This window comes from Bombus pascuorum, chromosome 9, assembly GCF_905332965.1.
Source record: "Bombus pascuorum chromosome 9, iyBomPasc1.1, whole genome shotgun sequence".
NCBI lineage: Eukaryota > Metazoa > Arthropoda > Insecta > Hymenoptera > Apidae > Bombus > Bombus pascuorum.
The window spans coordinates 1,326,477-1,352,767 of record NC_083496.1 but is presented as its reverse complement, the minus strand read 5'-3'; the positions used below and the strand labels follow the sequence as shown (position 1 = coordinate 1,352,767).

The window sequence follows — 26,291 nt, the reverse complement described above, 5'->3', positions numbered from 1 at the left end:
TTGAAAAATCGATGGGACCATGGGGAAGAAAGGCTGACAGGTTGGGTCGAAAATGTTGCGGACACACTCGATTTGCCATTATCTCGGCACGGGGAGAAAATGTCACGCTCGATGCTCCCGTTATTGACGCGAAAGCCGTTCTTAATCGCGAATTTAACTTGTAGGAGAGGCCGGAGACCGAATACCAATCGCGTTCCATTTCCGTAAGTGCTTAATCGGTCGGAAATGAATCGCGATGTTCAATCTGTATCGAGACATCGAATCCCTCAAATATGCCCAAAGTATACTTTGACGGCGAATAGGATAATGGAAGGACATTGAAATCGATCATTCGGCTATACCGAATTTCAACGAATTTATAAATAACCTATCTATTTCCACGAAATTTCCTTTCAAAATTCCCATTCAAAACGTCTATTCGAAAATTCATATTTAAATTTCAAAATAGATACAAATTGAACACGCTGTGATGCGTTAAAGCAAATGTCAAGGGAATATCGGTTCGGAGGGATGTTTGCGGAAAAATTCATCTCAATATGGTCGCTTATCTGTCAGCGAACAGCCCAACTTTACTTTACGTATGTTAAGAAAACATTAATTTATCTGCAAAAGTTTGTCTTTCATCGACGTTGCAGTATCGTATCGCAGTTGTCGATGCGTGCACGTCACCTTTGTCCTCGTCGATGCTTGTCGCCTTCGTTTTCGCGGTTGTCGAAGGAGTGCGCACTGGTTTCGTTGGTGTCTTGTAGCAACGGATGCACGAACGGCAGACTGGGATCTGGTTAGGACGCTGTTACGACGTACGAAACTTGTGGAGAAATTGCTCGATACCATCAGACGCGTCAACTCTCCGTTAACTTAAATATCAAACTTTCCCGATGATAACTCGCTGCTTTAACCTGATTGGCGTACGCGCACGTGGTCCGACAGTGGCACGCGTCCTTCCTGCTTAACTTGTGCGTTGCTGTGGCTACGTCAATTTCATTCATTAGTACTCGAGCCGACGAGTTCATAATTGCCAAACAGCTGCTGACCCGAGCATAGTCTCCGCGATGATTTTCCATCGTGTTTACCTGCGTAATTGACTGCAACGCATCCTCTGACATATCAAAAGATTCGATTAACTACGTTTACCCCGTTTGTCGAAGGTTTGCCAGCTATTTAGAACGGCAATTTATTCCTTGCCATGTTCCCGGCGAAATTAATTACCGTAGAAATCGGACAGAATAATTTCGAGTGTCTAAAATTGCGCATTGAATACGGGAGAATTTGAACGAGAAGGAGAATTTGACGATTCTTCGTTCTGCAAAGTCACGAAGCTTCGTATAAGCGCGCATTGAATTTGCATAACTCGTTTTTGAATCTTCTCTCCTACGTTTTACCCTGTTGGTGGTGCGCAGCGTAAGAGGAGCGTAGCCGGCTACTGCTCGCTTTGACTTTGCAATTTGTTCGAAACTTGCGTCGTTCGAATCCTCGATGAGTTCCTATTTTTGACACACGGACTGCTTCATCTTAGTTGCTTCTCTCCCTTACACCTGGCGAGTCAAAGTTAAATCGCGTCTACCCTTCCAGCGATGGTTGTTTGTAAATCGACGCTTTGAACTTGAGGCCGGAGTCGCCAGCTCGCCGACACGATACCAAAAGACCTTTACGTAATTAGAGAGCGACGAAAGGAGCATCGCCTCGTCGCTTATCCGTGACAAGAGTTCTTTTCACATTTTCTCCCGCAGACTTATTCGAACGTGTTTCTACATTACAACTTTCCTTCTCACTTTTTTCTAGTTTTATTATTTGAAAAACGTAGGAGAAAGCCAGGGTAAGTCGCGCTTCTCGGCTTTTCTGACATTTAAAAAACACTCTATACAAGACTCGTATCTCTGGACGTAACAAATCATCCCTTTTTAATTGTATTAAGTCAAAGCGACAATCTTCGATCACCAAATATCGTATTAGAAAATTAACAAAACTGTTTTTTCAGTCTTCGTTCGCTACTGATTGCGATCGTGTAGCGACACACGAGCTAGAGGACAATTCGAATCATGTTGTTGCTTTGCCTCGGAGTATCAATATCGTTAGGAAACACGTAATGCAATAACAAATAAACTCCGGGCAAAACAATGTCGCTGCTACGTGCAGCCGTCGAGCAAAGACGAATTTGAATTTTCCGACTCTCCCTCGACCAGTATAAATAAACGGACGCGATCCTAAGCAGTTCAGCGTCTATCAATTATCAACGAGCGATCTTATTTTGCCATTTATACACTGTCTTAACGAATGCGTTAGCACGAGCGTTTTGCGAACATTATTTGTACTTATTTATTTAACGTTTTAAATATACTCGATGGTTTCAACAGCCAGCAATCTCGTCTAATAAATCTCACGATCAACCATCCTACACAAGTCCTCAACGATCGTGATGTTTGTCATGCACCTGCAACTTTATTAGACTTCACTAGCCTTGTCGTATCCGCGATTCGTTGTTCTAGCATTTTTTAATAAAAGTAAATCTACGGATGCGTGTTCGCAGTTGTGAGTTCGATTTCGTGGCGAATTTGCGACCCCGGCCATTATGAGATGTTTACCGCGTGGAATTATGGAATACGAAATAGTTTGCGTGCGCATGAGATTACAAGGATACTTTGCAAAATTAATGGCATGGAAATTAATTATTTCGCTCGTCTCGGTGAAACGAGTGATAAATGTCGAGTTTCGTCGAGTAGGCACCGCTTGAAACGCGTATTGCAAAACGCCTGACTATATAACGTTTCACCAAGTTTTCCTTTCTTGTCGAACTTTCGTCTCTTAACTGCCGTATTCGACGATACAGTCGACGTACCGCCAAATTTTCATCAAAAATGAGCAGAGCCGAGAACCAGGCGGTTTCAATCCTTTTACTGCAAATTAAATTATCTTCGCGTTATATTGTTTGCCGTGCAAATAGCCAGGAGGCTGCTCATTTTTGGCAACCGAATTATCTGGACTTATTTCGCGCCGCGCGCCAGCCAGACTCGATTTGCGTTCGCAGAAACCTTCAATTACTTCATTTCTCGAATTCTTCCGTAAATTAACTGATACCAGCGACTGATAGAAACGGAACGATTCGAATTCAACGCGCATCGGTCAAAATTTTACCAGTCTCTCTTAGAATATATTTTGTTGGGCAGAGTATGAGAACGAGAGTTCTTCAATTGAATTTTCTTACCGCAGCTAGTGAATTTGTTTTACGACACGGTCGGGGATGTGAGTTATTTTTGACTGAGAACAAGCTTTAGAAAACTAGTTTGAATTTGCATTCGGAAGGAGACAGGTCACGAGTTTCGTCATTTCGTCGTAATTGGACGACAGATTTAATTGCTCATCGTTTTCAATGAGTTAAAGCAGTGTTATAAATAATAAAGAATATAAACTTCAAATAATTGACATTAACCAGAAGTCAGAATGAAATACTCGACGATAAACGCTTGTAATTATCTCATCAGCTGTTGGATACTTCCATAGGAACGTCAACAGTTGTGTCCAATACAAATAAGCCTGCGGTGCTGTAACTGAAGGAAAGAAGGAAAGAGAAGGATGGGAAGAGAGGATACAAATAGACAAGTGCATTTCGCCTTGGACTTACTGGTGGCTTCATCGACTAGGTAGCAGACCCGTGCCTTAAACAATGGGATACTAGAAGTCAGGTCAGAGAATGTATTTGTAGGAAGGATAATGAAGCAGGAGCTTTCGAGGATCGTGTTTTGTGTATCCATTTCTCTAATGGCTGGTGTAAGTCCACCGCCACAAGCGCTTACCTTACCTTCTATTGCCGTAGCAACGTGTCACCAGCGATCAGGATTCTACTAGCATCGAATGCTCCAAAGTAGTCTAAATCCTTATATCCTTGTTTCGTTTATTTTTTCTCAACTGTTTATCCAGACAACGTTTCTTTCCCCTTGACAAACTGCTCTCCGGTACTCTGACGATGTCGTGCGTGTCAAATTAGCCAAGGAACAACCAAGGTTTGTTTACACGGAATTGCTTCGTCCCCGCGCTGAAACTGTCAACTTGTATCTTTCCTCGAGTTGCATAGTTCGTTCGTCGAAATACGTTTCACTTTATGATTCGCGATTTGGCGAACATTGCATCAGAGAGAGAGAGAGAGAGAGAGAGAGAGAGAGAGAGAGAGAGAGAGAGAGAGAGAGAGAGAGAGGCGGTGTTCATTCCAGCGACTATAAAAATAGTGAGAACGAGCGAGTTTCAAGGACGCTGAGTCTGTCCACTTCCCTATTCGCCATAAAAGCCATAAAACTGAAACACCGTACATCGAAATGGGTATCCTGCGCCGTTTCGTCGATTATCGACGTTTTTCACTAAACGTTTTTCGAAACGGCCGCCCCAACTGTCCGTGAACTACCGTCGCTTTACTTAAGTTTGCTCGAGCTCGTTGAATTAGTAACGATCGACGAATCGTTCAGAGATCGAGCAGCGAGTTTCCAGCTCGTAATCAGGATCGACAATGTTTAAGGCGATGCCCAGGATTTGTTTGAGATAAGCTTCGCGAATATAAAGAGGAAGAGTTTATTTCGTGCATGTTATACGAAAGAATCGGAGAGATTGGCGGATAACGAACGCTGTAACCGATGAGACGCGCTTAAAGAAGGAAACTCATTACCGAAATAATCGCTTTAATTACTGGAACGCGTCTCATTTAAACGGATATGCACCTTTCAAAGCACTGCGTGATTACGTTGCTTGTCTGGTTTAGTTTTCGCGATCGCCGTTCATCTCGTATTTCTTCCTTCTTTTCCTTTTTCTTTCTACTTTCAAGTTTCTCGAGTAATTTATTACGCGTTATTGTTCTTCGCCATACTTGCCAGTAATGACGTTATTTCATAGATTGTAGATGGTGATTAATGTAGGTTTATCGATGAAGATGGAAACCAGGTACCTCCTGCATCATCGGAAGTTTTTAACGTTAGCGATGTCTCGTAGGACAGAAGGAACATGAATTAGATTTACTTCCAGGCAAATGGAGGTTCATTCGCAAACCATTTTTCATGCAGACAGTGTGCTTTGTACAGTTGGGTCGAGTGTTAAATGGCAGTGTAATATATTTCACGATGGAACGTGAGAAACGTCAGGTTAAGCTTTTTTCCACACGAATCGAAGTCTGCTTCTTATGTTAAATGCACTTCCGCCAGTGAGAAAGATTAAATATCCGTTTAACGTACGATGTGAATGGATGGAAAAAGTTACTCGTCCGCATCAAACGTTCACAGACCAGAAAGACAAATTCTATTTAACTCGAATTAACGTGTCGATTAATTCGTCTTTCGAGTATACCCTGCACGATTTCTTCTCTCTGTCATTTACAAGGAAAATCGTAACGCAATACCCGCGACAATTTTCTTTTTTCCACGTAAAAATGATCGATCGATCGTATCTGTCCTTTTTCTTCCAACCTTTGCTTCTTTCCGCTCGACGAACCACACGTGTTCCAGAGGAAATTGCGAGGAAGAAACACGTAAACTAGTATCGTCACACAGATACATTTTTAGGACGCTCGAATGCTGGTTTCATCTGGATCCATTATCAGACATACCTTGCTTGGCCAGCAGCAATGGCATTGTCGTGACATAGCGGACACGAGATAAGTAGCGACTGATAATGCGTGTAATACGTACACTCGAGCGAGAATAACGCTGTTAGCTGTTTCGATAAATATTAATTCCTATCGTTCTAATTTCTATCTAAGTTTGACGTATCTCGCTCATGGCGTGTACACAGAAACGTAACGAGGAAGCTTAGAAATACGATAGCCGATCGATAAATTATTAACACATATGCGATCTTTCGAAATGTAAATTTTCATTAGATGTTACGTCGTCGATGTAACCGATTTAATGGTTGAACGTTAAAGTGTGAAATCGAGTACCTAATTACGGCTTAGCAAGACACGTATCGGACATTAAGTAGTCAGGGTATGGCACGAGGGATTTGTCAGACGCAAGTAGCAATGAATCGTCAATGTCAGCCGACCGGAGGTTATAACGCTGGGATTCGCCAGATGGCAAACAGTAACGAGGAACGTATCGTGGCCTGTCGTTTCTAGTTAGCGTTCGTTCGCCATTAAACGATACTTTTGCAGCCGCGTATCGAAAATCCCTCGTTCGTGTCTAGCCACGATGGAAATTCAGTGTCGCCGCGGCGACGTCCGACGGAAAAGACTACAGTGCCCGATGTAATTACAAGCTCGCATCCGGTAATTTAAATTTCACCGGACAGGATTAACTGCAATTTAATTCCGTTAAAAAAGTACTTTGACGTAGTTGGTGCCCGTGAGCCTTTACGATGTATTAAAACGAAGCTTTCCAAGCTCGACAGAAAATATTCATTTCCTATCTTTCAATCTCTCTCCAGGTTCGACTTATCGATATACCTCTTGATACTCGAATTACCAACGATTAGCTCTTTTTTTCATTTATACAAAATTTATAGAAAATTTATAGAAAATAGTAGGACCGTAATTTCCTTTTTCGAAATATGCTCGTTTAATAATCGAGCCATACGTTCGATGAACATCCAATTCTTATTTCCATATTCCGAAAATTCTTTCCTATTTCGATGATATAATCTTTCCGTTACTTTTTAAACAGCGATTTTTCAGCCTCTCTGTTGCTTCGTAAACGCCATTTCGTAATGACTAACGAAATAACGATGTTTCTTTTGTGCACATAGCGTATTCTTATTTCGCGAATGTAAACTAAACAAGAAATATACGAAAAATATATTTATACAGCGATAGCAGAGTAGGATTACTCGAAAGAAATACACGAGCCTGGGAATTTTGATAGGATGATACCAGACAAAAATCTATAAACCGGTAACAGCGAGCCGTGAAACGGTCGTGCTACTATTTTACGGTCCCTTTGCAAAGAAATACGAGGGGAACGTCGGCGGTGCTGTGAACGTCTGTTTTCTTTGGACGCACGCTCTATCGAACGAAAAATTGTTCCATCGGACTGAGAAATTGTATCGACAGGTTCGCGGGTATGTTCTCGCGTCCTTTAGCGAATTTCGACAGAGTCGACAGACTAAATGGAAAAGGATTTCAAATGGAATCAATGATGATCCTCTTCTCTTCGACTCTCGGATTTCACCTTTTTTTCCTTTCTCGTCGTATCGTAACCGTTGTTAACGAAGACGAATGGAAATTACGAGAAGAGGATTAGTGTTTCGCTAATCTTTTTCATTCTGAAGTATCGCTACAATCCTATTTACGTTCGATACGCGCTCCATCGAGCGCACGTCATTTTCTATTTAGATTCTTCCATAAATCATGTTCCTTCTTTATACTTTCAACGATTGAAACTCGCGTTGTTTTATAGAAAATCGATGTGGAATACCGTAGCAAGGTTGCTTCTGTTTATCGTCGAACCATCGAAATCGATCGGCAAGTCACGAAACGCGTAATAAGACTCTGATCAATCTGTCTTTCGATGGAATTTTTCAATGAAAATATTTGAGGATTTGCGGTGTCCCGAGGGCGCTGTTTCGTCGTGTCTCTCGGTTTTCGCCGTAGAATTTTGGTGAAGAGCATCGGTATCCGTCGATATTCGTTGTGTGTCTGTATGTGTGTACATTTACCAGCAAATATGTTTGAGGAACGAGACCCAAGAGAGAGTTGCGAACCGAGACACGCGGGAGACGATTGCGCGCTTCGGGAACGATGTTCGAATAGTAAACATGGAGTGAATTTAACCCTGCTAAGATAACTGCCTCTTCTCGTATCAATCTTATGTTGACAGGACACTCTTTGTTCTGATCGATCATTTGATCGATCATTTTCTATATTTTCATATTTTGTATATACATATATACGTCGAGTCCTCATTAGGGTTAGGGGCGTGTAACGAATCTTTCTTTGGATTAGACATCGTTGTTATACAAGAGCGAAGATATTTACTGCTACAATTATGATTATGACAGAATTTGACAAATAACCGTGGTAATTAGATACTCGGGATGCTAATGGCTATGATCTTAGGCTCGATAACGAATCCACGGGCAACTTGGTAACAAATGTGCTTTCTTCCAAAGTCCAAGTCGAACTGAACTCACTGATTCACGATTCAAGTGCAACTCAACTTACTCGTCCACAAGTAGAACTCAACCAACTTCTTCTGTCCAAGTCAAACTGCACTTATATACTCTTCTCCGTACCTCCCTGTACTCCTCGGGTCAACTATATTTTTAAGGAGAGCTATATACAATTACTCCATATCTCTGTTAGGTAAAAACGTCCATCCCCTGATCGTGGCTACGTCCAGCGATCCGTTGTGTCACTTCGGGCCCAAGCCTATTGTCATAATTCTCAAGCACACATAATTGGATTAAAGCATAAACAACTACTTCAAAGTTTTATTATTCAAGTATCACTATAAAGAAAGGTCTAGACTAAAGTATTTGGGGTCTTCCCAAAAATTCCAAAAGAAAGGCCCCGATGTGCTTTCATCTCCGACATTTATTTGTCGGATTATCATTAGGTTTAAGGGCGTGTAACGAATCTTCATTTGGATTAGACATTGTTGTTATACAAGAGCGAAGATATTTACTTGTACAATTATGATTATGACAGAATTTGACAAATAACCATGGTAATTAGATACTCGGGATGCTAATGGCTATGATGTTAAGCTCGATAACAAATCCATGGTCAACGGGGTAGCAAATGTGCTTTCTTCCAAAGTCCAAGTCGAACTCAACGTACTGATCCACGATTCGGGTGTGACTCAACGTACTTGTCCAAGTAGAACTTATCTGACTGAATCTCAGTCCATGTGGAACTGCCTTTATATACTCCTCTCCGTACCTCTCTGTAACCCTCGGGTCAATCATTGTTTTTTAAGGAGAGCTATTTAATTACTTTATACCTCTGTTAGGTACCCATACTCAGTTTAAATCATAAACAAATATTTCTCAGTTTTATTATTTAAATACAGCTATAATAAAAAGTCTGGACTAAAGTATCGGGGATCTTCCCAAAAATTTCAGAAGAAAGGCCCCGATGTCCTTTCACATGTATTTAATATGTATTTAATATCTATGTGTAAAAACTATAAGGTAATAATACAGTGAAGGGCACGCCTCACGGATTTCAATGACCTTTAAATAAATATGTACAAAGGACAACATTCTGAGCAATTTTTTCCTATACGTGTTATCGCTGTGACGCTCGGCTTTAGTTTTCGAGATATTCATAAAGATATTTTTCGTATTTTTTCGTTGGGTTTGGGATTATTCCCGTCGTCTCATAATACGATGCCTTTACACGCCTCACGTTTATTAAACTTAATTCATTGATGCTAATCATCTGTAATATAAATAAAATAAGATAAGTCAATGGATTATAGGTTGGGTTAAATTAATATCACTTTTCTCACGGCAACTGGTAACGCTAGCGTGATTTACTGTTTATGTCGTGCGATTTTGTAACTGTATCGTAAATTTGATTACTATCGTTTATCATGATTTATATCGATAACTTTTCTCTATTCTTAAGCTTTTCCTCTATAATTACGAAATATGATATTGTATTAATATTTTATCATATAATTTTATATATTCAACGTTTCGTGTATTATTATTTTGTTGGTTCTGTGTATCGTGTAGAAGTTACTATACGAATCCATTAAGGACTAACGAAGGAAATTAGTAACGCATAAAAGTTGCATGTACGTAAGAGGATTTCCCATGATCAACGAACGAATAATGATTCATCGTATTATAAATATTTGAGTATCTTCGAATTTCCTAAATCTGTATCGTTCGGATAAAGGAAGAAATACCGTGGGAAGAGATATTAATGAAATCCTGGGAATTTCCCTTCGTAATCGCAATATTAAGAAAGAGAGCTCGGTAATTAAAATTGTGCGGAAAAATTACAAATGAAATATCGCGTTAACGCATCGCTGCACTTTAACCAGTTAATTCTATTATTTTTAACCAGTTTTCTTTCCATTCGTTCGGAGTTTATCATCCTCGGTATAGCCTGGGCTTTCCATGAAAAAAAGTGGAAAAGGATTCGATATCGGAGATCCGTTTAACGTGACGAGGCAACCGTGAATCTCCAGATATCCTCTACCGATACGCTTCTTATCGCGATAAAACCGAGCTTCTGTTCTCCGTGTAAAATCATATACCGTCAAGGGAGACAGACACGGATCTACACGAAAAAGGGGAAAAGACGTAAAGGTTTTGTTGTTTACAGACTTTCCGATACGTATCCCGGTTTCCGCGTACAAACTCCTTTAACGAAATCCCACGACTGAATTCCGCTCGTGGTTGGAAGTTTCGTTCTCCCGTCCCTCGATACTTTCTTTCTCTCTTCTCTATCTATCTGTGGTTTGGTCTGACAGTGGCTGACTCCGAGCTCTTGCTCCGCACGATAGAAACTAAGGTGGAACGGAGGAAAAAACGAAGGCGTATCTCAGGGACTCGTAAATGGACGTCTTAGCTGCGTCGTCTCTACATTCACCGGTTTCATATTGTAAATAATAGATGCGATGCGATGCGCGCCTCGCGCCGTTATACCTTAACTCTTAGTTTTCAGTCGACGTTTCGTCTTCTTTCCCTTCGTGATTCCTCGTTTCTCTCGCCTTCATTTACCCTGCAACGCGTTTATTATTTCGTTTCGTTATTATTTCCTTCTCCCTCGACCTCGTTCTTCAAGAATTTCAGATTTCCATTCGATTCTTTTCTATTCGGTCGAAAATATCTCTCTTCGCTCTTGTCGTCTAAGAGAGCAGCTGTGTATTTCCAAAGTGGCAAATTTAACGCTTGTTTGGACGTTAACGCAATTTTATAACTTTATCAAATATTGATTCAGGAGTATGTTTCTTTGTAGCTCTTAATTTCTGATTAACCAGGCTGCGGTATATCTTTAATACTTAATGGTTTATCAATTTAAGCTCGATAGTAATCGATGGTTTAAACCGAATAATACAATAACGATTTTGTTGGAGAATCGAGCCGCTCACAAGCTGCGTTCATTACCTTTATAAATTAAAACGGATAGGATACTTTTTTTTCGGATATTAAATGTTATCTGTATACCTGGCCACTGTGAAATCGACGAATTTATTAAAAGTGATATTAATCAATTTAGCGTAGCAGAGAGAATCAGTTAACCCTCCGCAAGCGAACAAATGATATTTCGTCCTATAATTTCTTCCAAAAGAATTGTTATTTACGCCGACAGATATTTCGAATATTCGACTGCGCGAATGATTGTTCGATACAGCAGAAACTTCGATAAATATCCTGAGATTTTTCCAAATTTTTTCTAAGCTTAGAATAGGAACGAAATTAATCTTCGACCTACACGATTCTCTTCGTCTGCAAAGCGTTAGATTGGCATTCATGAAAGTGAAAGGACCGCGTACGAGTCGGGCAGTTACTTAACAGAACAAAAGATTTTTAGATCGACTTAGAACAGCGCGAACTTGACAAATGGCGCGTTGTAGAAACACCCTGGAAGAGGACAGGCCGCGATTCGTTTTCGGCTTCCTCTGCTTCCCATTAGGACTGGTTCGTTCAATATCGGCGAACTCCGGGCCGAGAATTTCATTTTCCGGTGGAAGCTTGCCAGCAACACTCCGCCGCTCAATGTCGTGTGGCTTAAATGCACCCTCCATATCGTCTTCCACAGGTTTCTATCTTCTCTCTGTTCGCCCCTCTTTTCTCTCTGAAATCGAATCATCGAGAATCGTGGTAAGAATGATGAACCCCGCGAAAGTTCACTCCTCGGAACTTGTATATCAGATGTCGATTTCAACATCGATACTTTTATTACTCGTCGAAGAGCATTTGTGTTTTCATTTTCCACGATTATCAAGTAAAATCCTGACTTTTATATCATCTTTATTGGCCCGTTAAGGCCGCACGAACCTGACCTCCACGAGGCAACGTAAATAATGCATCAGGTTGGAAGTTTTCTGCGCGAATTTATCGCCGGTGTTGTTTGTAATTTCTTCTAATAGAGTTTGAGTGGAGGAGTTATTGCGTTCGGCGGCGAAAGCGGAGCTGTAATTGCATTGTTATTAACGTAGGTTGCGCGCAAGGAAATTGTGACGCTAATTGTTCCAAGGAAGGAGGCTTCGCTGATTTTGTAACAGATGCGCTGTATTAAAGAACCAAGTGTAAAAACGACCACTTCCTTACTAACGTTTCTCTTTTTCTTCTCTTCTTTAGAACCGAAACTGTGAATTCTTAAAGACAAAAAGACAGGAACGAAGAGACAAAGGGAAGAAAAAGGAAGATGTTTGGAGGCGTTGAAACGTGTCGTGTCATCAGACGAGGGGTCGTTATTGTTTCCACGTTTACACTGAATTACACACGCTATTGGAAGGGATTTCACGTGCGTTTGCTCGAACGCGAAATATGCTGCCTTTAAAATTGTCAAACCGATTCCGTTCGCTCGGATGATCCAAACGTTTGTGGATTAAGGAAATCGTAAAGCTCTCGCTAACACGATCGCGATCCGTGTCTCGCTTCGTGAATAGATATTTTAACAGTGCGATATGTCTATGATTTAATCCTACATAGGCGAACATCGAATCTATTCCGATTCTTGCAAATATTTCACGCTCATTACTTTGTAATTTGTATGTTTTTTACCTTTACGTATTAGTATTCTATCAAACTATACATCAACGATTTTATATTTTACATTTAGTTATCGTACACTTTCTTTTATCTTTGTAAAGTAAAATGTTTCGACGCTGTGGCAACAACGATGCAATTTCCACCGAATGAGAGTATAATTCGTTCTGGATTCTACATTCTGCCGTATTAATTTGTCATTATCGAAAATCTCGTGACAAAATTGTTGATTCGCGCGTTTCGAGATTAATACAGGCGAGTTTAAAGAAGGAAAAATCTATAAAAGCGATGTCACTTTGCGTAATGGCTTTATTATGTTAGCGGAACCGTTCTTCTGTAGTCTTTCCATTTACAGCGCCATTGAAATCGTTTAAGCCATGAACGTTAATTCACGGCTAGGAGAAAAACGTTTAACAGAGATCCACTTTGACAGAAAGTTAATTTAATTTCGAGTTTGCACATCGTTCCGCTGTTGTATCTGTAGAGTCTGTGTCTAGTTTTTTTTTATCAGCGATGGTCGATAGGTAATTCGAGTCGCACCGACGACAAAGTTAAAACTAGCTCCCTAGGTAGAGGAATTTCTTTGTGTCGGTCAGTCAAATAACGATGGTCGCTCGATTCATTACGTCGTGCTTGGCGCGCTGATATTTCAAATATCAAAGGGAATTTGGAAATAAGAGGAACGTCTTACGAGCGAAACTGCGATGCACCTTCGAGCAGAATGTCGGTGACTCCCAAAGAGGATTTGAAAAACTTGCGCGGGGCCCTTTGATCTGTCGCGTCCGGGGAGCGTTTGGCATCGAACGAGTTCTTTTCTGCCTGACAACCTTGCGTGAAATTTACCGAACGTTTTAATGGCGCCTGAAATGCCGCAGCAATATTGTTTTATATTATTCGAACAAAAAAATTCGGTTCAATATTCATCGCCTTTTTAACGTGGTCGGTATGTTACGAAGCGTAATAAAGCGTTCCAAAGAGAAAGAAAAATCGAAAGGGAGAATTTTCTTCGATGATCGGCGATGTCGATCTCTTTCGTTATAAATTCCCCAGATAGTAGATTATCGAAGAAATGGCACGAATCTAAAAGTCTATTGTAATGTAATGTACGAAAGAGCTGATATTCTGTTCGTGGGTTATCAACACTGCGATCGACACGGCGATCAGCGAAACTGCTGCAATTTCGTGTGTTCTACACGCGCCACAAATTCGGCAATACCAGCGTGTCTGCATTATCCGAAAAATGGTAGGAACACGTGCGCGGACCATTCGACACGTTGCAGAGGTCAATGATCGTGTACGGGATATCGGCCCGATCATCGACAACTTTGCTTTTATACTATTCGATCGAGACAATGGAAAAATAATTGTTGATGAGTGGTCCGTGGACAAGATCGATAAACCATAATATTGCCTTTATGTCCTCGTCCGTGATAGTTTATCGGAATGTCGGTGCAATACTTTTCGGTTATAAACGTGCAAATTACGCTCATTTTGTTTAATGGGCGGATTCTGCATTAGTAATCGAATATGTAAATCAAATACGTCGGGATCATTCGCGAAATTATGTTATCGGCGTTCACCGCATCGATGCTATTCGTTTGAGACGGCTGCGTATTAATTAATAGCATTGCATGGTAAATGGACGATGGTAAATGGAAAGCGTAGCGTGAAACGAGCTTTTCCGGGCCGACTTTTTACAACGCTAACGTGCTACGACGATTTCTTCGTGAACTCGGTCGACTCAACGATTTTACGATAATTCGATCGGTAGTTCCATTGATATACGACTGGCCGTAAAGAGACGCAAAACCAGCGACTTGCACGTGAAAAAGTGTCCTCGATGATCGGGATATCCGATCCTGGAATACGTAATCCTGTACGTATTGACGAATGGTTTATCGAAGAATTTGAAATACCGTGTGTTTGTTAAATCGCCACTTCGTTGACTTTCACCGTTGGATCTTCGATCACATGGCATATTATACACAGGCGTGGCGTGTTAGGAATCAATCTTTTACATCAAACAATCGCTCCATCAACCTTCACCCTTTCCGTAAACTCGACGACATCTGAGATCTTCATTTCCATTGGCGCCGGTGTTCTTGGAACGTGTAGGTAAAGTAACTTGGTAACTTGGATGATTTCTACAACCATGATAATAATTAGGGATTCTGCAGTTCAAACAAGAAAGCTCGTACAATGGTATTAATTATACGACATGGAGTTTCGTGGGCGATCAACAAAGGGGCCGATGTTAATACGTGCAACGTCGCCTGGGAATTTCCACGAATTCTAGTTTCGTCCGCAATTCGCGAAAAGAGGACTATGCTGTTTCCTCTGGTTTGTAGAAGGATCGGACAGTAGAATTCTCTGTTTATACGGTATTTCTAGCTGTGTGTATTAGGTTTGTTGATTCGAGCTGCTTCGACGCGGTCTCGTGGCGCATGCAAAAGCGTATCGACGCTCGTTTCGAGGTCCTTCTTAGTGCGCATTCTTCCGGAACTGGGTTAAGACTGGAATTAAATTTTCCGTTTGCGAAGGCGCGGTGGCCATGGCGAAATCCTGTTCGTTCGTATCGAAGCCGAAGGAGAAGCGAAATTTCCGAATTACTGGTGTAGAAACACGGCTGCGCTGCAAAATACCCTCTTTCGCTATCGGAACGTGCTTCCGGCTGACAAACCTGCCACGATTAATCCGACCAAGATCGGCTAAACTTGACCCTGCGTCGTTCGAGGGACTACGACCAGACGAAATTACGAATCGATGTTCTCGAGCGACGTAACAGCAACAGAGATTGTCCTTCTTACGCATCCACGAGAACCTCCTTGCGCGTTAGAGATACAAGGTGCGATAGTTTTATGGCGATAAAGTTACGATTAGTCGTTGATGGGAGTGTAACTTAAGCGTTGGAATCAGCATTTCGGATTCGGTTAGCAATCAGAGTTGGAAGCAATCAGTTAGTCTGTACTTGGCAATCAAGTAGTATTCAGAGTGGTGTTAGTCGTTAGTTACTGATCAAGCAGGATTAACCGACCTAAGGGGAGTTCGTTAAGGCTTTAAACAAGCCTGGCTGATCGATCGTTTCATAAGTTTTAGCGGTTAAAAGATTTATTTCAATTATTCCTATCGTTCGTTATGTTTCAATTTCGAGATCGAACGTAAAAGATGAGAATACCTGTCGAAGGAAAGGAGGATCGATGGCCTGGCTTAAATAGAATGTGTATTGGCTGGGAATTAGAAGTGGCGCGATTGGCCAGGCATAAATCACCGCGTGTCATTTATACGTTTATCGAGTCAGTTTTTCTTTTGTTTCGTTGTTACTTCGATAGAACGCGTAAATCTAGTTGGTCGTCCATTAGTCGGTTACATTCTTCGATCGTTGCACTCTCCCCAGAGAGGAATTCGATACTACCTTGCTGGTATGATTACAAATACAAGAAAAAAGTATAATTACATCACCATAGTTAAACCATCAACCATTTTCTTCGCAACGAAGATCCTCCAACGTCTTAATTTCTTCTGTTTCTCTTTTACACAGACGATATAATCTACGATAGAAATTGACGAACCGCCGTAGCTCGACGAGCCAACCGATCGAAGGGCTGATTACCGGAAACTGACGACCAAAAATGTGACGCGCGGCGTGCATACGACGGCCGAGCCTCGAACAGAGAAGACCGGACGACTATTGGCAGCCTGACGTTGGATCGACGGTGAGCGTTATCATCAGCTGTTATCGTATTTTTCTCCCTGCCCCAAAGTTACAAACTTCCTTAAATTGTCCGTCGTTTCTCTCGAAATAACCTTCTCAACCGGCTTTCCGTTTTTCTATTTTCTATTTACGATTTTCACGTATAAAAAGCTATCGATTCTTTCTATCGAATGTATTTTAGCGTGGCTGATTCGATAATATCGTATACTCCGCGTTATCTATATCATCGTTGATACGCGAAAATTCCTACATTTAGTCACTCGATGGAATCGCACGTTGGTAATTTTGGGACATTTCATCGACTTTTATTTGCATCTTTCAAGGAATTTTTCACGAGAAGCATCTGGGGCGAGTATTTATACGCAACAAATGAATATACGATGTCGCAGCGTACAGATATATTGGAAATACGAGCGATCCACGATCAACCGTACAATTTGAAGTTTCACGATGTTCAAACAGCTTCGTCACGATCGCCACGCGTACGAAGGTCTTTAAAATAATTTTCCAACCAGCAAATACGCGTTGTTATTTTGCTTTCGTTGCAAATAGCTGCTTGATGGATTGTGTAATTTATCGCCGATCACCGTGTCACTGAACCTATAAAATATCGCGACATCTACTTTCTATTAAGCCTGTGAGAAAGGTCATAAATTGTGCGATTCTATTATAACGTCTACGTTCTCCAACCGAGAAAAGGAAATAGAGAGGAAAATTACCGTAAAACAATCATTCCATTGAAAGTTATATCTCCGTTGAATTTCGAACAATTTCAAACCATAGTTCCGCCTCGTTACCTTCCAATTGTTTCAACGAATCACTTAATGCCATTAAAATAGTCAAGATGCTTCGAGCCAGAATTCTGGACACGCGACGATAACCAGAAATACTCTACGTACATCTTTTTAACATACACGTAACGGCAATTGGTGTATCGATATGAAAGGACGGACGCTCGGTGATGCCGGTCCATCGCGTGTGTTCAATCCCATGGCTGCAAGTTTTTTAACGAGATGATTAATCACCGGGAGTTATTTCATCTCGTTGCAGCGGAAAACGCAGCTACTAACACGATGAACGTTTCAAACAAAAAAAAATTCGTTTGCCGCTCGGTGTTCGGTTTGAAAAATTCTGCTGTTATCCAGCCACAACGGTGGTCATTAATCGAAGTTGTAATTGGAGGTTTAATTCGTCACTTGGAGCGTGTATAATGGGGGAGGCACGGGGGCGGTGCATATTGGATGATTTAAATCGCAAAACACTCTTTACGGTAACCCCTTTATCCAACCCATTGTGTAGTCAATCGTTTATCTATGTTTTACGTACAATGCTTTTCTTCCAACACCTCCGTGTCATTTCGATTATCTCGTTTTCGATATTACACAGTTTCTACCGAGTTTTTCAGAGTTGCTTCGGCGAACGTATACACGTTAACATTAGAAATGGTAAAATAGCGGAAACCAGCGATTTCTCGCTGTTACTCTCTTTGAGTTATTTCTTTTCTTTTCTTTACGTTAGTTTCGCTCTTTTATCTTTATATTTGGTACAACGTACTTGTAATCGGTAGCGTAAATATTCAATTGCCAATTAAATTTATAGGAATAATTTACACGGGACAATAAGGTTAATCGGAAGGAGTAACAACAACGAGCCGAAAATTTGTCGAGAGCTTTCAGCTTTCTTGAACGCTAACGATTGATTTCCTCTTGAAATATATATATTTTTTGTACAAAGGGTGGACGAAATAGTAGCGGTAACCACACGATCGAGTTTCTCTTAACGTGGCTCGACTAACGGCCTTCGAAAATTTCGGAACAGTCGAAACCGTGACCCGATTCACCGACGAAGTCGATGTAACGTTGAACGTACGAATGCTCTCTCATGTTCGAGTCAATTAAGCTCTATCGATTGCCTCGGCGACAAAGACAAACCCAGGACTGCTCGAACTGCTGCCGGTGTGCTCTCCGTGGTCCAGGTCCGACGTTTATTGTTACTTTATTAACGAGCCGATCCTTGTCGAATTACGATATCGCCGGTGGAAAATGTAGCCGTGCGGTCGATTGTCCTCGTAAACATTCCACCTTCGTAAAGGCGTCCATAAGTTTACGCTGGTTTCGATTTGTCTATACCAAATAACAGACATCTGCTTTAAACAGCGCCCACGACGTGTATAGAGCCGTCGACGTCGACGTCGACGTCGACTTCGAAACAATGGCGATTCGCAAAATGGTTTATCGCGACTGTGACAAATGGCGACCGTATTAATTAGCCGTCAGGATGGGGAATTAGGATTAGAGGAATGGGCGAACCCTCCAGAGGATTTGCATCTTAAGTTATAGCAACCTCGAACGAGCACGAAAGAACAGGAAATTAATGTGTTTTACGAGTTTGTAGATCTTTCGATTTCCCGGTTTACGACTATAGCGACGTGCAAGTTATTCGAGTTACGCAAGATTCAACGTCTAAACGATTCAGTTTTGAATTTCGTATTGAATAGACAAACTTGGTGTATATTACGAGACACCATTGGTCTTTGACGTAACAACGAAAACGTGAGAAAATATCGTGTATCTTCTATGTTGCGCAAGAGGAAAATATCGAACACAAGAAAATATGTTGGAATACAACGATATTACACGTATAGGCACAAATACTCTTACACAGACACCCACACGGGCATTTGAACAGGGCATTTACGCAGGTCATACTCGTTACTGTATAGTGAGATTATTCTCGCAACCATTAGAAAACTAGTCCAAAATTATTATCTGGTTTAAATCTTGTGGAAAGATGCACAGAAATTATCGAATCTTACAAAAGTCACATAAGGGATTCATAGGTTCGACGTTATAATAAAAATCTCATCTTTATTTACGATAACATTAACCAATTCTCACTATTATCGATTTAATTAAATATGTAGCAACAAATCCAGTCATGTAACTTTCACGCTACGAAAATAAACTTGCCCACAGGTGACGATAAACGATATACCTATACCAGATAAAGAGTCAGTCAGATATCTGGGCATGATTCTGGACAGAAGATTGACATGTAAACAACGTATCTTGGATAAATCCAAACAACTCAAAGCAAAATTTACAAAATTCTATTGGCTCATCGGCCGACCTTCCAACTTAAACACGCAAAGTAAAATTACATTATACAAGGCCATATTAAAACCTGTTTGGACCTATGGAATCCAACTATGGGGAACAGCAAGTGATTCCAACATAGAAACTCTCCAACGATTCCGATCACAAACCTTATGATCCCTGATAGATGCATCTTGGTACGTCGCCAACGAAACGATACATCACGACCTCGAGATACCCACAGTCAAAGAAGAAATATCTAAATTCAGCAATAGACATAGCACAAGAGTTAACAACCACCAAAACCCTCTAATTACTCAACTACTCGACACGTCGGAACGGATCAGCAGGCTAAAAAGACATTACACCTTAGACCTAAGCGCTAGATTCAAGTAGAATCAAACATACTATAAACACTTATTAATCGTGTCATAGTACCACGCCAGATAAATTTACTTAAAATTCTCTACGAGAATTGATTGTAAATTAAACGCAAATAAAAAAAAAGTATGTAGCGGCACACGAGCTACAGGACAATTCGAATCATGTTTTTGTTGGAATACAACGATATTTCACGCATACGCACAAAACTCTTACACAGGCACCCACACAGGCATTTGAACAGGACACTTACACAGGTCATACTCGTTACTGTGTAGAGAGTGGGGTTCAAAGTATTTAAGGTATCATGGGTCACTACCTGCGTCTAGTCTGAGAGTAACTGGCCGACTGTCAACAATCCACAAATTCTTTACCTGCATACGTTGTTAATTATACCATATCACTCGCTTATATACATTTGGTTCTGCAGTTCTGTTTAATAAATATCACTGAATATTATTTTAACGTAAACATTGTGTCTTCCACAGATTATTAATCTTAACTTTAAGATTAAATTCCAGTTAAAGTCCAGTTGTCAATGTACGCGATATGTTTTATCGTTTATTACAATACTGATCACGAGCTCGATAGATCGTCTTCAAATATAGATCGTTTCGAAATTGTTGGTAATCTTTGGTGAATCGCGCGTCGAATTGCTTGAGCTCGACTCCAATAATCCTGTCTTAACCTAGCGAGAACGAACGAACGATGGAATTTAACAAATCTTTTTTTACCGTCCGACGAACGTCGACCACGTTATAATTCTTCTATTCGCGAGGACGAAGAACTGCTATAAGGTTGATCTTTAGCGTGAGCTTTATCGCAAAAAGCAATAAAAAGACCACGAACGGGTCAACGTATACACCATCTTTCTTCGTTTCGCCTGTTATTTTACCCCTCTTTGTCTATTCGAGGGTCGAGAAAGGCCTCACGGTCCTCCTTTACGTGTACACGTACGCCTGCTCTGTGAATGAGCGTATGCGCACCCCTCAAGCCTTGCCCCATTTTTGTCCTCGATGCATTCTAATTCCCGTTTCTGATTCCCGTCTTCATCTTCCGTTTTTTGATTCGTCGACTTTTCATTTTCCCGCGAGACGCCGCTTATCTGATTTAATATCCTTTTCCTTGGGATTAAACTCGAAGAAGTAATGGGGAAGGAGAAGGAGGAGGAGGAGGAAAGAAGAAGAGAAGGAAAAGGAGCCTGGAATAGGACGCTACGATGGGGATAAATTGAGTTTTTAAAGAAAATATGTGTATAAGATCAGGCAGGTCGGGGGTCGTTCCGACGAAGAAAGTGACGACGGATCGCTTCCGCGTAAACGTCTTTTCACAATACACGCCGGTCGACTGGTATTATTTTTCAATAAAATCGATGGCATCGTATCAATCTTCTTAGAAACTGAATCGTCGACGAACGAGTTGGTTTCTGGTTCGCGGAAAGCGGCGACTCTGCCTCGGTTTCGCTGCTATTTCTTCCTCGTCTTCTCTTCTCGTGGTTTTGCGTGGTAAGAGAAAAGAAGAGAAAAAAGAAATAGAATGCTCATAATAGACACAACACAAGGGAGAAGCCACTCCTAGAAGATCAGTGTATTAAAGCCTGCGCAGTGTAACTGGCAAAGCTTCTATTCTCCCGCGGATTCTTCCTCCATGCAACCTGGTTATCTGGAAAACGTATCGTCTCTGGTCGACGAGACGCGGCAAATTTCTTTGCGTTTCGCGTAATATCGAAGGGTAGACCGATTTGTAAGTCAGATTGCAGCGAAACGGAACTCTAACCGAGACGTAAGTGACGTAGGTAACGAAACACACCGATAACGAGTTGCTGTGTATACACGGTCTTTCTAAACTTATCGACCTGTATAATAAAATACGGAAGAGAAAGTCATCTTCTTGAGGAAAGTAACGAGTACGTTTAAATGAAAGTGCAGGAGAACAAAGAGTGCAGACTCGAAAGACGAAAGCACCATTTTTCCACTTTTTCTCGGCTTGCCGTAAAAAATTCGCGTGCGTTGGACGAGTCGCGGGCGAAGAATACACAATTCGTCTGCATTGTCGGCCAGTGTTTTCACTGGCGAGAGAGTACGAGCGATGCTAGCGTCGGCTGTTCCGGCGTCGCGTAATTGTAAAAGGAGAAACCGGTGTCGTCAAGAAGAAGAAAAGAAAAGATTATGGTTCGCGTCGCGGCGTGTAACGTTTCGCCCGCGTATCCTTCGAACGTAAACGTTTCATAAAAGTCACGTCGCTAGAAAATTCATGAAGTATGCTCCTTCCGCCCGTGAAGACCCAAGAACTCCAACTACCATTGTATGCGACTGTTTCGTTCGTTTCCTCTTCCGTGTGTCCCTTTATGAGTTACGCCATACAAATAGGCGTCAAGGTAAACGAGCCGACGATATTCCCTTCTTTCGATTATTCGATTATAAGTAAAGGAATGGGGATTTTCTAGCATTTTTCGTGTTTCTCCGGTCGTTGATAAGTTTCTTGACTTTGAGGAAGAAATAAAAGAATTATTTATAGGAGTAATTTTATTTGAATCTCTTGGGAGAATTTGTTAGAACATTTACGTCTATTCGCATGAGTCTGAGTCGTTTTTAACCAGAAAATTAAGCAATTTTAAGTAATTTTCTTCATTTTTTCCACATTTTTGTTTAAATTTTGCTTGGCTCGAGAAAATCAAGAGTAACACGTAGCGATGAAAGTTATCGGACGATATTCTACAAACTTGCAACAGCTACGAAGAATCTTTTTGGATTTTTTTTAGAATACAGAAACCTAGAAAAAGACTGCACAAACTTGAACGACCCAGTATGCAAACGACGTCAGTAAAAATAAGGTTGCAGACAGATGGTTAGAAGTCTGTTCGTTTATTAAAAAGAGCGAGATTCAACTGCAGAAATTGGAAGCCTGTAACAGATTTAACTTTAAATGTTTTGTAATCCATGCTTTAGCGTTTCCTTCTTTTATGGCGATAGAAAATTGTTACTTTATAAGCCACTTAAATTATCATTAAACGAACGTAGAAGTGCGTGACAAGTTAATTTATACAAATTACACAGAACTAAGTTTATGCTCAAATACTTTCCTCGGTGGAAGAACGTTCGTGTAATAATCCGACGACTGTTGATTGCCGGAAGTAAGACGGTAATTTGAAAGTTGTTGGAAAGTTTCTGTACATTTCCGATAACGAAATTTATCGCGACTGCGTGAGGAAAGAGAACGAAGGAAACCGAGTCGAACCGATTCCTTAGGAGATTTAGGAAAACTTTCCCGCGGTACAAATAGACCGTTCGAACTGGAAACCGGCATTTCGTGCAACCTCGAATCTCACAGTTCGTTCGTTCGCACAAAATCGGATTCTCAATGACGTTAAATTGTCCTTCTCGACGTTGTTTCCGGGCTTCTTCGTTTCCTCTCGATACTTCGCCATGGTCAAAAGAAGTTTCGATCGTGACTTTTCTTCTTTAATCGAACAGTTAGGTTTTTCGAGAGATAACATGGAAAAAAGATGATGGAGAATCACGATGAAACACAGGGGTTTTCTCCGTCTCGAGCAACGAAAATGTCAGAGCCAAGTTGTCAGTGTTCGATCCAACGATCGTCCTTGATTCTTTCCTACTTTTCTCGGGGGACTCATTAAGCCAGTTTTGCTTTGCACGCGAGTTGCTCGCTTTAGATTATGCGATAATTAGCAAACTGGCCGAGTCCAGTACGGGTTTTCACACGAGCATGCAAACAGCTGCGATAGATTATGTAAGCGTTATCTAAAATTACGTTAAACAACGGTGTCAATCGCGCATGAATTTTTATAGCGATTTCGTTCACGGGTCGAGGGCTGCAACACCTATAAAGGATGTTTTAAGATCATCGGAAAGATTTATCGGAATGATTTATTACGTGTTATATTATATCATAACCGAAGGATAGCGTTAAAGTTCCTGTCTTGTTAATCAACTAATTTCCCTAAGTAATTCCCGTTCGTATTCAAACGTTCTTCGATGAACCCTGAGGGCTCGATCGATTCAGGTCGAATATTACTTCTTCGTCTAAATATTTCACAAATTAATCTTAATCTAAATATTCGAATAAAGTGCAATCTCGTTACCAGTGGCAAAAGGAAATCTTTCTCTTTTCATCCTTGAACCCTGCGATTAGTATTATATCTCGATGGACAAGGATTCCAGTTAAACGAAATCGTATCAGCCGCTCCGTGTTAATTAAATCGATGGTCAAAGGAATTTTTCTTCCCTTTTCTATAAACGAAACGTTTTTCGTTATAAATCATGGGCTTCGAGTTACGATTAATGGAAGCTCAGGATTCGCAATTATCCCTTTAGTGGGACGTTTATTGCTAGGCAAGAAACTGGCCGGAATTTGAAAAGTTTCGAGCAGTCCTTGAAAATTTCTAGCCCCTTTATCGTGCTCGGAGGTTGTGTGACCCTCAAGGAACAAGGGAGTACGTTCAAAAGTGCATGAATGCAGAAACATACTTGGCCGCGTCACGCCATGCCATGCCATATCACGCCAGGTTACGTGAAATGGAATGCTTTGATTACGCGAGCTTATCTCACGCCTCACGGACCTTTCGCTATTAAGGCTACACACTGCAACATCGCACGAGCTGCAGCATAATTAACGTATTACATAATTGTTATCCTTTGAAGAACATCAAAGATCATTGAGATTAGAGAGGAGAAAGACACAAACGACACATTGAGAAAATTCTTCGGTGAAGCGTTGCGAAATGCACAGTGGAATGCGCGTTTAAAATGAACGTCGATCATCAAGCTACGAAACAACATCGAACAACATCGTTCGCTGTTGAAGTGGTCGCCACTTCTAAGAAAACTCTACATCTGGTCTTTAGTTTTCTCAAGCACCGAAGCTATAAAAGATATAACTTAGAAAAAAACGAAGCTGGCACCCCGCTGGGGGTAGCCACCCACATGCTATATTTATTTTTTTTTTTTTTCTTCACCAATAAGATATAACACTTTACCAAATGTCCATAAGGACAAATTGTAAAATAACCAAAATAAAATAAAAAAAAAAGTCATCGACAGGGCATATACAAAAGACTGCGTCGAAGGCAAACCATAAACAGTAGATAGGTGACGTTAGCTTCAGGGTTTTTCAGTCTTAGGGTAACACTGCTAGCGTGCGGATCTGGACCAGCTCACATTGTATTCCAAACTTTGTACTTTCACTTTAATATTCATAATATAAATATATATATTTTCTACCTTATAATTTATCTATGCGTTTCTTTGTATCCATATACATCCAATAACTTTAACATTCGCAAACCATACTGTACCGACACTCACTGTTAATTTGTCTTTCTGCCTTAGCATCCCTTTTGTTCCTTTGTCTCAGCCCTACCATGCATGTGTTCCGCAACCGCTCGTGGCCAGGGCTACGTAGGCTTTTTCTACGAAACTATTCGATCGAAGTACCGACGACGCGTTGACGGGCCTGTCGGCACCTCGGCTCTCTCGCGACAATGTTTATGGTTTATCCGATATTTCTTAGGCCTTTTGTCCACGATACTACAATACCGAGTAGCTCTGTAAATTAGAAAGATGATTAACGAGCTTGCGAAGATTAAATAAGAAACAGGGATGATAGAGATAAACATGATATAGATATTACAAATAATTCTGGAATTTCTTCTTTTCAAATTTATTACTATTTATATCATCTTCTCGTGATAGGTCAATTTACGGAAATAGGTACTCCGTTTTCTTGCAAATTTAATATTCACCCGAATAATGAAATTGAGATTTTGACGAAAAGCGGAATTGATCGATTTCACTTCCGAGAGCCTCGAGTATTATAGAGACGCGTTTCTTACAAAACGAGAATTATACGTACAGAATTTTTGATTTTCTCGATATTTTTGAAAATTTTTCCACTTTTCTACTTCAAACATTTACGCGTTTGTTTTTCAACACGGTATTTCGCTCTAATGTCTTTAAAAAGTTACGCTTCGTTTGCTATCTCTTCTATTAGAGCAAAAACCGTTTCAATGATATAAAAGTAGACGTGAAATTCAGTATACTTGGTATAAGCGATATAGGGAGGCCGTAAAATAGTAATGGTAAAAATTTCGATCCTCGAAACATGTAAACTGTAACTCCGTACCGATTTTACGACGTCGGTATATCGCTCTCACGGACCATAACAGAGCGGATTTGTCTGACCTGGGTTACCAATCTTGTGCAGAAGGTTTCTCTTGCACGAACGTGCTGCTTTTCCTATGTTTAGCAACCGCGTGTTTTATGTCTGACTGTCCCTATTAAATCCACGAGGTCGTAAGGACCTGGACTTTAGGTTCAGAATGACCCGCAGGACCTCTCATTATTTTTGGTGAAGGGTTACTCGAAGATAGTAACGGTATTTGCAGATTCTCGTACAGACTCCTTTGTAAATGGTAGGATATTTCCAGATAGTGAGATTATTCT

General features: G+C 40.8%; 1 protein-coding gene across 2 annotated transcripts in view; it reads left to right on the top strand.

Annotated features, from left to right (window-relative positions):
• LOC132910386 (putative tyramine receptor 2) overlaps positions 1 to 26,291 on the top strand; it is a 60,536-nt gene that overhangs the window by 7,023 nt on the left and 27,222 nt on the right. The window contains exon 2 of one of the 2 annotated variants that reach the window (XM_060966051.1): positions 16,181 to 16,355. The exons of the other annotated variant lie outside the window; for it this stretch is intronic. The gene's annotated coding sequence lies outside the window, so the exon portion shown is untranslated. The remainder of the gene's footprint in view (positions 1 to 16,180; positions 16,356 to 26,291) is intronic. 2 annotated transcript variants of the gene reach the window in all.